The sequence below is a fragment of the Quercus robur genome, chromosome 9 (assembly GCF_932294415.1).
Source record: "Quercus robur chromosome 9, dhQueRobu3.1, whole genome shotgun sequence".
NCBI classification, from domain to species: domain Eukaryota; kingdom Viridiplantae; phylum Streptophyta; class Magnoliopsida; order Fagales; family Fagaceae; genus Quercus; species Quercus robur.
The window spans coordinates 29,752,709-29,770,764 of record NC_065542.1 but is presented as its reverse complement, the minus strand read 5'-3'; the positions used below and the strand labels follow the sequence as shown (position 1 = coordinate 29,770,764).

At 35.2% G+C, this 18,056-nt stretch overlaps 1 long non-coding RNA gene, 1 other non-coding gene and 1 pseudogene across 2 annotated transcripts; 2 read left to right on the top strand and 1 right to left on the bottom strand.

The window, feature by feature from the left end:
* Nucleotides 1-2,651: 2,651 nt before the first annotated feature.
* Nucleotides 2,652-5,333, bottom strand: LOC126700408 (pentatricopeptide repeat-containing protein At3g29290-like; annotated as a pseudogene).
* A 3,738-nt stretch (nt 5,334-9,071) lies between these two features.
* Nucleotides 9,072-10,693, top strand: LOC126700414 (uncharacterized). Its single transcript, XR_007647130.1, has 2 exons — nt 9,072-9,475; nt 10,366-10,693. It is a non-coding gene; the product is annotated as an uncharacterized LOC126700414 (long non-coding RNA).
* Nucleotides 9,645-9,790, top strand: LOC126701330 (small nucleolar RNA snoR111). The gene has a single exon (XR_007647307.1). It is a non-coding gene; the product is annotated as a small nucleolar RNA snoR111 (small nucleolar RNA).
* Nucleotides 10,694-18,056: the final 7,363 nt, after the last annotated feature.

The window sequence follows — 18,056 nt, the reverse complement described above, 5'->3', positions numbered from 1 at the left end:
AGTCGCCAATTTAATGTAGGGGCATTTTTTGTATGATATGGTATGTTGGGCTACCTCCTGCGGTAATGGGCTGGGTTGCCTCCTGCGGTGATGGGTTCTAGTGTTTCTGAGTAAAGGAGTTGGGGCCGGTCCAATTGTAACTCAACTTGGGCCGGTTTGTGCACAAACTTATGCCTTGTCTGCTAGGAGCAAATTTATGGCAAGCAGAACTGTTGCAAACGAGTTACGGCAAACAGATATAATAATAACTAAAACAGAGTACTTTGACTTATTTAAATAAATGGCTATGTATTCCCTGCTAATAAAGCATGATTACAGTCATAATGATATCAATCACAGAGAAAAAATGAAGAAAATAATACTGGCTAATTTAAATGGGCATAAATTAAGTTTTAAGCTTAGTCTGCCGTAGCAAAGCCAAAGAGGAGAGAACGCCTCTTCTCAATGCAAATAACCCCCTAGGAAAAGGATCCTGTCATGGGAATTAATGGCTTTGAGGGAGTCGAACCTGAATGGTTGTTGCCCAAAAGAAAGAGTTCTTGTTTGCGTTTTGGAAGAAGGTAAGATTTGGAGGGGGAGAGAGAGAAACCGATCTACGGGTGCATTCCCTATTGAACCAACTCCCCTTTTTCTTAGTTTTCCTTTCTTTTCTTTTTTGTTTTCTTTCTTATCTTTTTTCTTTTCCTTTTGCTCTGTTTTTTTTCTTCCACTCCGAAAATATACTATGTTTTTCGATCCCTTATACAGGGCACGGCAAGAGCCTTTTTATAGCGTCTGCCGTGGCTAGTGTTTTACTGTTTTGCCCCTTAACCACCTTTGTCTGGTCTGAATGTACTTGCTGACCACCAGGACTGTGCAACATCCACCCTCGCTAGACAGAGGCGGGTTTGTTTTATTCCTCTGTATACATCCACGATATTAATGCTTTCTCTCTCTACTCTCAGAGTATGCACTCAACGGTTCCCCCTCAAACTTGCCTCTTTTGGGTGGTCTATCATCCCAGCAGGACGTACCTCCCAAAAGAGGTTTGGGCAGGAGCCGCAATTAGATCTTTTCCCCTCTCCCCACCACCAAACCATACCCCCTTTACCTCTTACTCTGGCCCATGGCTCCACCATATCCTATATTGACTGGGTACAGGCTGGTGGTGCCTGGGCCTTGCGCGTGCTTCCCTTTCAAATTTGTCCAAGAGTCTGCCTGCTACTCATGCGTCTGCCGCGACTTGGAGACTCTCCATCTGCGTTTCCTGGCCTTTCATGTGGGTTTTCCTTTGGTTTTTCACTCCATTCAGGAGCTGGGTCTCGTATGATAATGGGCTTTACATTTCTTTAGCCCACTTTTGATTTTCTTTATTGCCTGCCACGTTGAATTGTTATTCCTGCCATAATAACTTAATCCTGCTGGACCTCTTTTTAGACCAGCCATTTATACCTTTTCTCAATGGCCCGTCATGGGCATTGTTTTGCTTTTACTCATGGGCTCCTATGTCCCTTTGGGCTTTTCCTTTGGGCATCCATGGCCTGATTTCTTTCTTTGGGTTTCCTCGGCCCGTTTGCTAATTCCACACTCCCATGGGCTTTTTACTAACTTCATTGGGTTTCCTTGGCCCAATAACCTTATCCTTATCTTTGGGGTTCATGGGCCTGCCATAAACCCCTTACTCTCTTAGTTTGCATTGCCTTGGGCCTGTGGCGGCCCTTTCTCACTTTTCTACTTCATACTCTGCCCATGGGATGCTATTTCTTTCTTTCCTGACTTCTTTGAGCCCGCTTGCTTCTTCAAGACCCATTTATTTATTTGTTGGGCCTGTGATCCATTATTCCTACCGCTTGGACTTAATGGGTTTTTTGCTATTTACCTTGTCAATTCTTTGTAGCCCTCATTATTGGGCTTTTCTGTCTGCTTGGGCTTCCGCAAATGGCCCTCAACAACAACTTTGACTATATTTTACATGCAATCAAACACTTGAAATTGGGAAAATATTTTACGAAAAATATTTTACATTGAAACAAACAGAACGTAAATAACTCGATTTCAATTAAAATTTGTGAAACAGTGTCATAATTTCACAATTTTAGGTAAACATGATTTTAGCCCCCGTATGGATAGTGTGTGTATGGTAAATGTGTAATAAAGAGAGTATGATAATAATTACTCTGATTCAAATGGCATGTGACCTTATCATCCAGCCTACAGACATATAGTTGGAAAGTATTTCACGAGACAGTCTTATAAAGAGCTCTTCTCACATTTGATCAATTCTACACATACATGACATCTATATTTGTTTTTGTAGAGTTAGCTAAAACACAAGTCAAAATAAGAGGTGTTTATGAGAAATCTTCACCAAGAAGATTTGAATCCCCATTCTCACCCACCAACCCATACTTAAGGGGCCCAATTGGAAGTTCCTTTAATTTTATCCGGCACTAAATTTGATACTGGCAATGAAATTTGAATGTACCTGAACTATAAAACTTAAGCTAAAATTTTATTTATGAAGCCTTTGAAAAGAAATCCATGTCTCCAAAACATCAAACTTCCACGATATCACACATTTGTATCACAATACTATGGGATAATTACTACTTTCATTTTAAATTAAAAAAAACTATACAGTGAAAATCAAGAGGTGTTTCCCAAAAAAAAAAAAAAACCTAAGAGGGAAACAGAGAAGATACAGAACAGAAAATAATTACAGAGGGCAAAGTTAGGCCTGTATTGTTGCTCTGATATACATTCAACTTATACAGCTTATCAATCTATATAATCACAATGTAGTTAGCCCAACTTATTTGTAGGTAATCTCTTTTTTCTCATTTCATCTTTTGCCGATGACGTTCTCTGTAACCAAGAGACCAACTCCTTCTATGTCTAGCTGAATTTTTTGACAAGTTTTGAAGCATCATAGCACGTGTTTTACCATCTGGCTGAAGACCATGCTCACGCATTTTGGTGTACAGATTCTTTGCAGAATCAATCTTGCCCCTTAAGTACATTCCTTGAATGACAGCATTATAAAGAGATAAATTTGGTGCAGCCCACTGCAAAGGAAACAAAAATCAATACGCGAGCACACTCAGTTTCAAAGGTCCATTTCTCAAAAAAAAAGAGTTTCAAAGGTTAAAACAAAGTATAAAGGCAGTAGCATTAACAAAAAATTCACAGGTTTATAACCCACAAGGATGAGCATTTGGCACAATAAATGCAACATAATGTGTGTGACTTTAACAATTGCGCTGAAGAGGCACCACTCAACAAAATCATTTATGTCACAAGCTCTCTTCAAATGGACATTAGAGTGAAAAAAGAAAGATAGAAGGGGGGGGGGGGGGAATGTAAAATTTGTGGTTGATATGAAATTTGGAAAGAGAAAATATTTTCACCTCCCATATTTGTTTGTTAATTCCATATCACAACAAATTAAAATTCAACTAAGATAAAGTAAATGGCCAAAACATGTCAACAAAATAAAACTCACATTTAGGATTTCCTCCACTTCATCCCAGAGGGATCCCCATATGCAAGCTCTTAACAATGACAGATGAGTAAATGTGTCCGGATTGCACTTTTGGTGAACCATGTGCTCATACACTTGCAATGCAACTTTTGGTTTCCTTGCAATCTCACAAGCACTAATGACAAGATTATATGATGCAGTTGGAATGGAGAGCCCAAAAGCTTCCATTTGCCACAAAAGCTGCAGCGCTCTATCCCATGAACCAAGCTTCGAGCAAGACATTAAAGCAGTGTTGTACAAATGTAAATTCAATTGAGAGCCTAGATCTCTCTTAATGCTGTCAAAGAGCTGAAGAACATCGTCGTGTCGATCTGCATTATATAGAGCACCAAGTATAGCATTCCATGTGTATGCATCTGGTGAATGACCCAAAGATGTTGTGATATCATAAACCTCAAATGCTAGTTTGACCTCCCCAGCTTCCGCAAGAGAGTTAATCAATGCATTACAAGCAATTAGGTTTGGCTTCAAGCCACCCTTCAACATATCTTGAAAGACAATAAGTGCCAAATTCCACTTTCCCTCCTTTGTGCACGCACTAATTATAGCTTGCTTTGTATCATTCCCTGGTTCAAATCCGTTCTGAACCATCTCACTGTAAGCATCAAGAGCCAGCTCATTTTGACTGCAATGAACAAAATTGCTAATTAATAGGCAATAAGTAACTCGTGTTGGACAGCAGCCATTTGCCTTCATACTTCTCCAGATCCTCTCAGTTTCAACACCATTGTTAACTTTACCACATACTGTTATCATAGTGTTATATGCAATTGCATCAAAATCCTTCTTCACTTCACATTCCCCTAGCATTTCCATAAGCATTTCAAGGGCAGTATCGCTACCCTGAGAATTCGCAATTGCTTTTAAGTACTAAGCTATAAGTGTGACCTGTAGTTATCTTCTTTGTCTTCAAAAACTCAAAGACTCTTAACCCATCATCAGGCTGCCCATTCCTAAAAAGGCATGATAAAAGAGAGTTACAGGCATGTAAACTAGGACAAAGACCTGATAATTCCATGGACCTAAATAATTCCAATGCACTTCTAATCTTATTGGTTCTGCTAAGCACCAAAAGTCGCTCTGATAACAACTCTTCATTTGTTTCCTCTAGAAAATGTACCCTACTTTCATTCGCAATCGTCATCCTGTTTGAAAATTTTGACTCAGTCTGGCTAACAGGTGTGGGACTATGTTCAATATCCAAATCCTTGTGATTTGCGACATTTCCCCAAGGAGGCCAAATCTGCTCAACAAAAGATTCTCCAAATCCCTCATCTTCTTCAGTCAATTTATTTTCTTCCTCCTTTTCACAATCCACACCAACATCAACACTCGCAACCATGTTCACAACAATGCGTGATTGATCCACCCTCAACAAACTGATATTTGGCGTCTTTGGTTGCCACATGGAAATTATGCCGAGACCAGGCATTATGGCACACCGACTATTTGAATTTATAGCTGAATTAACATATACACTACAATGAAAATGATGATTGTGGATTTTACAGAAGTAGCTAGTTGGAATATATGGGTAATATCGGCAAGAAAACCAATTTGATATAACTATAGCAGAATTCAAATTCCTCAGCATTTCACACATAACTGGGCCCTGAAAAAGGAAAACAAGGATATTAAATGGAGACTCTTTAACCAAGAGAAGGTACTTGAGATAACAGCTAACCTTTTAAAGCATAAGTTAAGGATAACTCAAGCCCTCAAGAAACAAAGAATATATTATCCTGTCCCAACAAAATTCCTATATTCTAAGTGCTGGCTCACAATCCACAACACATAAATTAGAAGAATATTTAATTAAATAGTAGATAAATTTTTGGGAGTTAGAGGCCTAGCCCACTCTGGCTCATGATAATGCTTGTGAATATTATTGCAATTTTATCTATGGGCAATTCCTCCTCTTTTTTTTTTTTTTTTGGGGGGGGGGGGGGGGGGGGGGTTGTTTATAGTAAACTAATCAACTGTACTGAGGATTTGTATGAAAATATATATAATAATGATTTTAGAGGATGTAGAGGCTAATAAATTTATTTATAAAGGAATTTCTACCATTGGATGTGATTGACAGAACATAACTAACATGCTTCATATCTCCAGAAAAAAAGAAGCCAATTAACTGTTTGTCTGATAGTAATTTTTTTTTTCATGTCATATATAAAAATTACCTATTTACTATTAATACTTTTAAAGTTACCTCGTCACAATAGCTCTCTCATGGATAGCATATGTACAAGAAAACCATTTAAGAAGTTTCATGAAGCTTAAACCATCATATTCTCCATTTTTCTTTTTCTTTTTTTGATTGGTAGATAGTGGGGGAGGGATGAGGTGGAGTTCGAACCACCAGCATGAGATACACAAAGAACCCCAAGATATTCTCCATTACCTTTGACCTATCACTTGAACCCTATGATATTCCCTTTTTCCATTCTAAGAAGCCACAGTTAATCAATAGCTATAATGTGAAAGACATGAATAGAAAATGACATGTGGTTAAACAAAATTAGGAACAACTCCAAATATGCATCAAAATTTGAAAATCAGCTTATCAAACCTTTTTTTTCCAATATCCGTATCTATTATTTGACTACGTTCACTTATATGAAAAGTACACATTTCATTAAAAGAAGATATTTTTAGTTGCATTAGATACAAAAAAGCTGCAAAGCATGAACTTAATAGCAGGAGATATGGACTTTCTTAATGCAATGAAACATAGCAGATATATCCATTCATATGTTGAAGTAATAAAATGATGTTATGAAACTTGAGTATTACTTACTATTTATTGATATTCTATGAAGACATCAAGTAGTAAGTTGTTTCTTTCGATTTTGTGCTTCTATGCTAGGACTAGAATCTCGATCTCTTAAAGGTCCACCTTCATCTCTTAATTGGTGTGCAATTGCAACATGGTCATTTGGTAAACTCAAGATAGCTTCATTCAATTGGTTGGCTTTATCTATATGTTTATTAAAAAATAATACTGGGCTCACAAAATGTTAAATCTATGGTCATTTTGTGTCCAACATATAATGTGAACTACTCAAGTGTGAATTGCATGTCTTATAGCACTTGTATGACACGATCGAGCCAAAGTTCAGTACTATTCAGAAAAGTGATTTGCATTACTTTAGTAGCATTGAATAGGTTTTTCCTTTTAAAAGAACCTACTGTGGCAAGCTACAACTTGACCTCACTGTAGTGTCTCTCATGTTGAATAGAAATCTTAGACCAAATTATGCAACTATTATGTGGAAGGGAAATCCAGTATCACAAGCATATTTTTGTTCTGAGATTTGAATAAAATGATCATATGTTTCTTTATGCTGAATAAAATGCTAACAAATGAGTTCATTTATAATCTTCACCCAAAATGGAACTTCAAGCAAGAGAAAACAACCATTATTTGCACAAGTACGAAGTACCTCTTGGAATTTCCTATAAAACCAAGTATTATTATTTATTCTGTTTATCAACTGGGTTATGGAAACTAAAATAACTCTCAAACTACATGGAAACTAAGTAAACCAAAGTACCAAACACAAACAACATTAGAACAAATTAAATAGAAGCATGAACAAAAGTTATCTGGACAAAGCAGAAACCAAAAATACAGAGAGTGTTCTTAAAATATTTCAAAGAGCAGAAGCCAATCATAACCTTTTGCAAGGTTTGGGAGAGGCAATTGAGAGGCAAACTTACTCCAAATTTTGGAAGGGTTGGTTTTTGGATTGAGCCCACATTACATCAGTTGGGTAGTAGGGCACTTTCCATTTCAACAAGGTCAAACCTCTACTAAGTAACAAAAACAATGAAAGTTAAACAGCAAATTGCACACACACACACATATATTAAAAATAAAAAAGAAACATAGATTAAAATTCATCATACTTGAAAATGTAGTGAAAAAGAAAATATGATCAATAACAATTAACCAAGGATCTATGACCTATTACCAAATGATTTATTGTGTTTAGTCAAATATGCTCAACTTCTACGCCCCATTTTGCATATTGCAAATGGTTGTATGTCAACCTAAAGATAAAAGAATATATTGAACTCAGAATGTAGCAAACAAATAAGAAAAAATTTTCTTTTTTTTACTAGAAAAATGACACGTCCTTTTTTCTATTAGTTCAAAGGGAACCTGTGAGGAAATGAGTCAAAACAATCATTACAGTTTGATTATCAATGAACATTCATTTACACTAGAAAGCATATCAATATAGCTTTTAAAATTTTAGCATACACACAAACTGATAGTTAAAATTAATGAAACCATCTGGACCAACTTCATAAATACACCCAATTAGTTTCAAAGCTTGTAAGAGACAATTTCACAAACACCTCCCATGCCAAAAAAAAAAAAAAAAAAAAAAAAAAACCCTTAAAACAGACACCTATTGCCAGGCCCATACAAATTTTTGCATTTTATGTTCAAATAAAGCAGTAACACACATGACACACCCATTAGCATAGAAGAAGACTAGCAAATGAAACAGACAAGAACTAAAGGAGAGAGAAAAAAGAATGTTACTTGTTGCAAGAAGTTGACGTTGGGTTGCTTGCAACGATGATTTTGGGGTTTGCTTTGGGTGAGGTGAAGGCTTGGGGTTGATGGAAAGGATGTGGTTTGAAAGAGGGAGACAGGACAGAAAAACCGAATAACTAACAACGATTTTTATGAACCTCGTAAGGATATTTTTTGGGCCCAACTTCGATGCTTGTTGCTTAGTTCACAACTCTTTGACTCTCAATAGGCTTGTAACTAGCTCTAATAAATCTATCAAAGGCCCAATTATATATGGATCCGGATCCTCTCCATTTCCCTTTGAAATTGAGAGGCTCCGGTACTCGGTGAGGATTTCCCATGGAGAGCATCAACGGTAAAAAACGTGCCACGTCATTTAAAACCCAAACCACACACTTAATTGCACACTTAACTGGGGTTAGACACTTAACCCATCTGAATATTTCAAACTTAACCCATCAGAATTTTTTTTCAAAATAACAATAAATATTAAAAAATTTAGTTAATTGTCACGTTTCAAAACAATGTTGAAAACTAGTATCTCGAGTGTCTAAAACTCGAGTTTTTAAGACTCGATTTGTAAGTGGATTAGCCAAAAGTGTGAAAAAAATCAAGCTGAAAATCGAGTTTTTAAAACTCGATTTCCGTTAATTGACTAAAAACGCCACTATAGGTTTATAAAACGTCACTATAGGGCTTAAAAACGCCACTATAGGACTCCCTAAACCTGTCCTTACAAAAAATTTTTTTAGGAAAACGCCGCTATAGGGATTTAAAACGTCACTGTAAGGATTAAAAACGCCACTATAGGTGTAATTTTTTTTTGCAGAAACTTGAGTTTTAAAGACTCGAGATTTATGTGGCATTTTTTCCCGTCAAGTTCTAATATGGATCTCAAGTTTCTAAAACTCGAGATGCTACTTTCCTTTATTGTTTCAAACATTGCCTAACTAACTATATACAATTCTTTTTCACTGCTATTTTACACATTACCTCCATCTGAGACCAAACCCATCTCAATATTTCAAACTCTCTTTCTCACTCTCTTCTCAATATTTCAAACCCACGGTTCAAAAAAACAAAAATAAAATTTCAAACCCATTTCTCACTTGCCTCGCCTTGTTGTCACGGTGTGAAACACAAACAAAAGAAACCCACTTCTCTCTCGCCTCGCCGTCACAGTGAGGATATCTACGATTTGATCAAGCTTTTAACTTAGCTCCTGGCTCAGTTCCTTGCTCACCACATAGATTGAAATCCCTAACCCATGAACTCAGCTCCTTGCTCTCATGCATTCAAGCTCGTGGGTCATGACTCATGAGGCATACAGGATTCAAGCTCGATCCCTCACCCATGAACTCAGCTCCTAGCTCACCTTAGACTATGGGTTTCCAAATTTCTACGTAAGTTTCTAGGTTTTTAAATTTCTTTGTAAACTGCCAATCTTCTTTTCTCGCCTCAAATTCGTTTTTAGGGTTAGGGTTTCAAATGGGTCTATTTAATTTTTATAAAGGTTTCTCATTTTTTTCTTGTTCTTAATTTTTTTCGGAATCAAAAGCCTCTGTTCTATTTTAAAAGAAATGAGAGATAGTTTGTATGCCTTTGCGTTGGATCCCTCTGCGTTATGGAGAACACCGAGGTAGAACAAAATCAACGGCCAAGATATTGTTTCAGTCGTCATTTTTTGGATTGGTGGTCTGATTGTTGCTCGTCCACATTTATTTATTTATATTATTACCAATCAAAAAAAAAAAAAAAAATTCTTTGTAAAGTTTTTAAATTTCTTTTCAGTTTATAGGTTTCTGGGCACTTTTGTTCTTCAATTGAAAGCTTATCAAGTTTTCTAAAATTGTCTCCTACAATTGCTGGGTTACTCTGCTTTCTCTTGGCAATGGTGCTTCTTTTGTAACATGTGTTGTGGTTGGAATCATAAGCATTTCAAGGGGCCAAAGAGTGGTTCGGGTACACAAGTCTACCTTTATTAGAGATGTTTGTTTTTTTACTTTTGGTTCTTGTGTTTTTGCTTGTTATATTGATTCAAAAGGAAATTGATTTGTGGAGTGCAATTGGTTTTTCTTCAATGTATGTTGTTTATGTGATAGCACAAGGGTGCAAATGCTTTTTAGTTTTGGAAGATCAGAGAGCACAAGGGTTTTTATTTTATAGCTATTTTCTTTAGTGGGTTTTTTTTAGTTTCAAGGATTTTAGTATTTTGCTAATACAAGTGTTGGATTGGCTGTGACTAGATTTTGCTAATACTATTTGTTGTTGTTTTTCATGATTTTGGTTGAAGAGGCAACGGAGCAGAGGCTACAGGAAGAGAGAGAAGATGCTGCTCATTTGCCTGGGGCAGTCTCTGGTGATAAGTGGGATGCTACTCTGCTTGATGCTTCTTTTGTTGGCTAAATAGGTGGGGGGAAAATGGGTCATTAGGTGGGTAGGTATTAGTGGGAAAATGCCATAATTTTGGTGTATGTTGGTAGGTTTTGGTAGAATGTTTGTGTTGGTATGTGTTGGCCTGAATTTGTGTTGGTATGTATTAGTGGAAAAAGGCCTGAATTTTGGTATAATTCTCACTGTAATTTGAGACTTTAGCAATGGAACATGGTTTTTTTAATTAATCTATGACTTGTATATCAATTTATTGCATTGTTGTGAAGTGTTTGTGCCTTGTGTGCACTCAACATCAAAGCAGTTTGAACAACACCTTAAAAGGCTTGTTTGTGATATTATTGGGAACCATAAGAAAGAAGCAGATTAACTCCTCAGCTGAATATGCAGGTTGACTATATAATATAACCAATGCACCAAGATGCAATCATAACAACCATTCACCATTATTATTTGTCACATTCACAGTAGTAGTTCTTAAAAGTTAAAAGTTATTAACAACCGTTCACCAATGCACCAGTTTTTAAAGTTAACAACCATTCACCAAGATGCAATCATAACAACCATTCACCAATGCACCGGTTTTTAAATAGTGCAGAAACACAAACACAAGCAATGCAGAAACTCAAACAGTGCAGAAACACAAACAGTGCAGAAACACAAACAGTAATTATGCAGAAATAGAAACACAAACGGTGCAGAAACACAAACACAAGCAGTGCAGAAGCACAAACAGGTACAAGCAGTGCAGAAACACAAACAGGTAATTATGCAGAAACACAAACAGTGTAGAAACAAAACTATGCAGAACACAAACAGTGTAGAAAACAATGCCTTGAAGTTCAATGTATCTTGCTAGAAAAATGTTTTGAAGCATTCCATGAAGCATTGAAGCCATGTATCTTGCTGTCAATAGGCTAATTTTCAGTATAAACGAAACACTGAATGTATTCTTTAGTTTTGACACTTAGTTTTCATGTTCATTTACAAAAAAACTTTTACATAGATTTAAAGTACAAACCAAGAAGAATGTAATAAAATATAGTTATTCTTTTATTGATATTGGTTTGAGAATGTAATAAAATGTAATTGATTGTGTGCCTTTTATTTCTAATTTCTTGTAATGCTTCAAATTGAACAATTTTGATGATGCCTATATGGTCAAAAATTGATGGAAGAGTTTGATCCAAAAATAAACAAAGCTTTGTTAAAATGTACACTTTGATTACAAGGCTATTATTTCACTCAAAAAGAACCTAAAAATATGCACATTCATGGAACCTAAAAATTACATTCACAAATTCTACAAGGATGCAAGTTGAAGCCGAAGTGTAATGAATAAGATTATGCCTAAGCAAAATACTTCCATTCAAAAAAATTTTTGAATCATACAAGTGGCTACTAAAGGTAAAGTGTTGAAGTTTGTTAAGAGCTTGATTGTTCAAGAAAGTAATGGCAAGAATTGGAGAATGGAAAGAATGAGATGTTGGTTACTTCGAGGGTAACCACCTCCAACAGAGTAAGAACAAGAAAGATAGAGAAAGGAGAGTAATTGAATTGATTCCAAACTTGTTTATTATCATCCCAAAATTGGGGGTTATATACAATTACAATCTCAGTAATACCAAATGTAACTACCACTAACAACTGCCTAACTAACTCTCACTATCTGATCACTTACTAAGCTTCACATCATGCACCTGCACTGCACATGCCTCAATATAGCCAAGTACACACACCCTTTATCACCACAATAGGCACACCTCATCACACTACTAGGCACCACCCACACACTACTAAGCACAACACACAGTACCTTAACAAAGTTTCTACATATATCCAAAACATATATTTTTCTACAAGATTTCACCAGAATGGTAGAACTTGTATAAAGAACTTATACAAGAATGAGAACATGTGGTCTACACTAACAAAAAACAATCTAAAATTTAGCACTAATCCCCCTCCACCTCCAGCAATTGCCTTTTCTTGCTCTTGGTGGTAGAACAATTAGCTCATAAGGACCGCCATTGTATAGCCATTCGTCAACGGTAGCAGCTTCCCATATTGGATATAGCATCCATTTAATCATGCCATTCAACCTAACAAAATAACAAAGAGTGATTTTAATGATAAACTGATAAACATATATCAAAATTTCAAACTAACAGCAGGCACAGGTGAAGCTATAAGATCACTATCACTACTAAATATGTAAATTTGGTGAGGGTTTAGCTTAGGAACTTCCATATTAAGAACTCAGCTAAAGGACCAAAATTAAAAGTGAAACTGTGAAATACAAAGCAGATCATATAGTCTGAATGTTCAAGAGATACTTTTAATTTCTTCGTAATCAATGACAAAATATAATAGCTACATAGCCCAAATTTGATGGGGGCAATCAGACAATGACAAATGTATTTTGCATTAAGGAGAAGCAAAGATAAGATATTCACCTGCTAAAAAAAAAAAGGCGCCGAAGCAAAATTACACTCCAATAACTGAAAAGGGGACCAAGGCAAGCTCCAAGGTATTTAGTGGCAAATGCAAGTGAAAATTTTTTGGCACGAATTTGATTTCAAGACAAGCCAATTAAATTCATAGTATGCTTAACTATTTAAAGCTTCTGTGCTGGACAAAAACAAGAAATCAAGGAAAGAAAAAAAAATTCAAAAAGTTACACAAGAAATTATTTATAGCAAAAAATGAAAAAAAAAATTAAAGGAGGAAATCTTTGGCAAAGAAATCAAGAAAGGAGGGAAAAAACTTTTTGATAAGCAAATAAGAGTGTGAGTAGCAATATAGCTCAGAAAACCAGTTGTGCATAACAAATCAAGAATTCTAAGCTCACAAACACTATACCTCATTACCTATCAAAAGCCACAGTTTTTATCTTTAAAATGAACTACAATAAACAAAATATATTATCTACTAGCAAAATACCCATCTGCATAGTCAATCCAAATTTAGAAAAGGAACAGATACCTAAAAAAATTTGGAAAAAAAAAGGGAGAAATTTCATAATGATTTTTAGCATACATCATGAGTTCATGACCAAGCAACATACTTTTTGGACTGATGTTAAAGACAACACCACATAACAACTACAGGCAGATACTTAATCAAAACACATTCGGCTGTACCCAAAAGCCCCAATTTTTCAAACCCAAAGTAGATCATCAAGCTTTATACTCAAAAGGAAACCCAGTCACTAAACAAAACTCTAAGGGATTCAGTCACTTCTAAAAGGCAAATAAAAAGAGAAACAAAAAGAAAAATAAAAGAGAAAAGACAATAAAGAGAAAGAGAGGAGGACCCGGCGGCCACCAGTGGTGGTGGCATCGACGATAGCACCTCCAGCGGTCGAAGGAGAGAGATAGGAACGTACTAGAACTTCGCTGGTAGTGGAGGTGTGGGACGCAGTGGCTACTAACTGTAGCCATGAGGAGATTGAGCAATGGTGTGAGAGTGTTTTTGAATTTTGGGTAAAGAACGATTTGAAGAAAGAGGGAGTTTTTTGTTTTATTGGGTAGCTAAAGGATTCGGTTGAGTTAAAAGAGCCTCTAGTTTAAGTGTAGTTAAGTATGGTTTGGGTTAAATGGGTTAAGTTATGACGTGGCACGTTTTTGAGCGTGGATCATTTAAAAAAAAAATCCCTGCCATGAACTGGAGCCTCTCCATTTCAAAGGGAAATGGAGAGGATCCGGATTCGGTTATATATGTGATATTATCCATTAAAATCATGTAGAGACCTTTTTTTTATCCAAAAATTCAAAAATCTTGTAGCTCAAGTGAGTGACTGACACCTCTTTGTTCATGTTTCCAAGATTTAGCTTTGTCTTTTCTCTCTTATTTTTACTAGGATTTAAAAAAAAAAAATATATATATATATATATATATAATTCGATAATGGATGGTTAGGAGATTTGAATAGAGGATATATGCTTTAAAAACACTCGGTTGTGCAAATCAGTTAAGTTATTAGACTCTTAACACAGTAATTAAGAATTATCAAAAAATAATGAAAATTAAATGGCAACTTGTGGTTTCCATTTATAATTTTTTGGAAGATAAGATGTTTGGACAAATAGCAATGACAGGTGTGTTCCAATTTTATAGCTATGATAGCATTTGTGATCACTTGTTAGAATTAAAAAAAAAAAAAAAAAAAAAAAAAAAAAGAAAAAAAGAAAGAAAGAAAGAAGATTTGGAGTTGTAAAGTTGGAGGTATCTAAAGAATAAGAGTGGGTTTGGTTTAGCTTTTTCAAACTTTTCTTTTTGAAAAAATGATGGTTTTAAAAAGTGCGGTTAGAAATTTGATTTTTTTTAAAAACAAAGCGTTTGGTAAAAACTGTCAAAAAATTCTTTTTGACAACACTTATCAAAATTGTTATTTGAAGTGTAAATTACTACAAATGACAAAATATACTCAATCGAATCACTCTGTTTTGTAATGTGGATAAATAACTCATCAATTTAAGTCGCAAATTAGAGTGCAGCTATCTATAGGGAAACAATTTGATTCGTTAAGTGCAACCTCAACTCAATCAAGTTTTCATAGTAACATTAGGAGTTGTGCTTGTGGGAAAGAAAATGCTACTTATAAGGATTTGTCTTGACAAATTAGAAAAGTTACAATAGCACAAGAAATATTTGCTAAGAATCAATACAATCTGAGTAGCCATTACGAGAAAGCCATTAAAATACAAGGGCTTGATGAGTCTATGCTTACAAATGTATTTGACTATGTAATTCAGGATGAGTAGCTAATTAAGTCATTCATGTTGAAATTTGCTAGAACCTATAGACGATAGTTGGAGTATTTCTTCAACCAAAATAGTTGAATTTTGTTAGTAATGGTTCATTTGTATTAGGATATGAAGAAAATATTGTATTACTTTTGAAGATAGCTTTCATTGAAGTTTGAACTATATTGACTATCTACATGGTTTGATTTGTTGAACTTAGCTTTATCTAATTTGGCTTGTTGAATTATTTTAGATGGTTATGTATTTTTTTTTTTTTTTTTTTTTTGGTGTGTTTGTGTGGAGAAAGATATGGTTATGTAGATTGTCTAATTTTGAAGTTTTTTTTTTTTTTTTTGAGAAACTAATTTTGAAGTATTTTGGATGATTGATTTGTTGGTTTACATTATATTCATGTTATGAATGAAATATTTATTTCATATAATTATTTGTAATTAATTAATTATAAATTATAAGGAATATTAATGATTTTATGTGCGAATTAAATAGTCAAAAAGATTTTCAGCTCATTGTCCGTGTCACAACCAAAAGCTAAAAAAATAAGTCATTTTAAAAAAAAAAAAAAAAAAAAAAAAAAAAAAAGTTTCCCACTAAAACAAATAGAGCGCAAGAGTATGTTTGAATGGTCTTATTTTCATTTTTCTTATTTTATTTAATATAAAAGTTGTGTAAAAGTATAACGTAGAATGTGAGGTCTTAAAAGATTGTGTATTAATTAGTGGTAAAAATAAACTAATATTTTAAGTAAAAACAAACAAACCTTACATAAAAATAGACTAAAATACATGTTTGACCCTTAAAGTTTGAGTTGTTTTTATAGGACTTTTTTCAAAAAAGTTTAGGTCTAGTGCATTCACTGCACTGGACCCAGTTAAATGAAGACACGTGTCTAAAAATGGATACCTATTATCATCTCAACGAGTCCAGTACTATTGGACACTGGACCTAATCCTGACCCGTTTTTATTTTGGTTCTTGAAATTTGAGATTTTTCATTTTAAATTTTAGTTCACCATGTTTGATTCAATTTTCAAAATTGCCCTTCCATCCATCTCCATGAGTGATATAATCATTAAATGCCAACAAAACTAATTTTTTGTTCTCTCTCTCTCTCTCTCTCTCTCTCTCTCAATAGCCAAATTAGTCATAGAGATCAAAGGAATGATCATTTTGAAAATGTAATCAAACTCAAATGACCAAAAGGAAAATCTTAAACTTAAGGGACTAAACAAAAACAACCCCAACTTTAAAGGTTAAAATTATAATTTAGTCATAAAATTCTAATTAAATTACGTTTTTCAATTAAAAAAATTAATTACATTACAGTCTGTTCTTTTTTATATTTTGTATTTTAAATACTTTTAATTAAATAAACGATGACTCTCGTAAGTCTTAATTGTGCTAAGTCACTATCTTTTGTATGCAACATGTGGCCACACCCTTTTTGTACCAAGTGGCTAGCTTTTATCAAATATAAATTACATAATTCTCTTATCATATGAGATGATTCAACTTAAAGCCTACCTTTTTGTGAGAGTGCCTTTTTTGGGACACTCAGGCCCAAGGATCCCGGGCCTAAATAAAAGGTTTGGTGAACCGGGCCTTGACTCACTGCAGCTAACAAGCTGTTTAAGAATCAAGTGATATGCAGGGGATGCTCCTGACAATAAAAGAAAATGACAAGCAAGGATATTTGTATTGAAGAATGCCAAAAAACAACAAGGTAAGTTCAAAAGGAAAAGAAGTAGGATTAGCAAAATGGTACAAAATAAATGCTAAGGGGATCCTGAGATTAATGAGGCATATTTCATTAATACATTGTCTATGAAATTACAGAGAGCTCACTAGGACGTGATACAAGGTTCAATCAAGTTCAAAAATTGCAGTCTTGAATGGCTACTTCAGCCTTCAAAACTTACAAAGTTTGATTCTCTTTGAATCCGAGTATGTGCAATAGTGGCTTTTTTCAGGATACCGGGAAGCAATGTTTGTTTTCCCTTTAACGTTTTCTTTCTCCTCACTACAGATTTACTGATAGCTTTCTTTTTGAAAATCTCCTCTTTTTCTTTCTGTTTTCGTTGCCCCTTCTTCGCAACCCATCCCTTCCTTTTATAATGGAGTTCTGGTCTTCCCAAGGAACCGTTGGTTCCCCTGTTTTGCTATCTTGCGAACAGAGCACATTCAATTCCTATCACTCGGTAAGTCCCATTTTCGTTTTTCTCATTCTTTCCTTCTTTCAGCTCTAATCTTTTGAAAGTTTCCTGGTCGATCACCTTCTTTGGGACGTGCTGAGGTATGCCCTTCTCGACATCCTCGTTTCTTTGGCAGTTTCCACTTTTCCCTTTTCTTTCCCATCTGGGTGGAATCCTGTTCTGTCAATTTGAAAGCCGCTTGTTATTATTCTTTTCTTTGTGCTTCCTTGTTCTGGTTCCCCGAGGTTCTCTTCTGTCTGTTGCTATGAGAGGTCGCTGGGTTCTACTGGCGCTTTTGCTTTTGTTTCTTATTTTCTTCTTCTGTCTTTTTCCTTCGAGCTGTCCCAGTCTTCCTTTGCCTTTGTGCTTGAAGGATCCGCGCCTCTTGATGGTTGCTGAGGATCTTGACCTTTTATCCCTTGCCGTGGCTTTCTCTCTCTCTTTTTTTTTTTTTTTAATCTTTTTGGATGCTCGACATCCTCGTTTCTTTGGCAGTTTCCACTTTTCCCTTTTCTTTCCCATCTGGGTGGAATCCCGTTCTGTCAATTTGAAAGCCGCTTGTTATTATTCTTTTCTTTGTGCTTCCTTGTTCTGGTTCCCCGAGGTTCTCTTCTGTCTGTTGCTATGAGAGGTCGC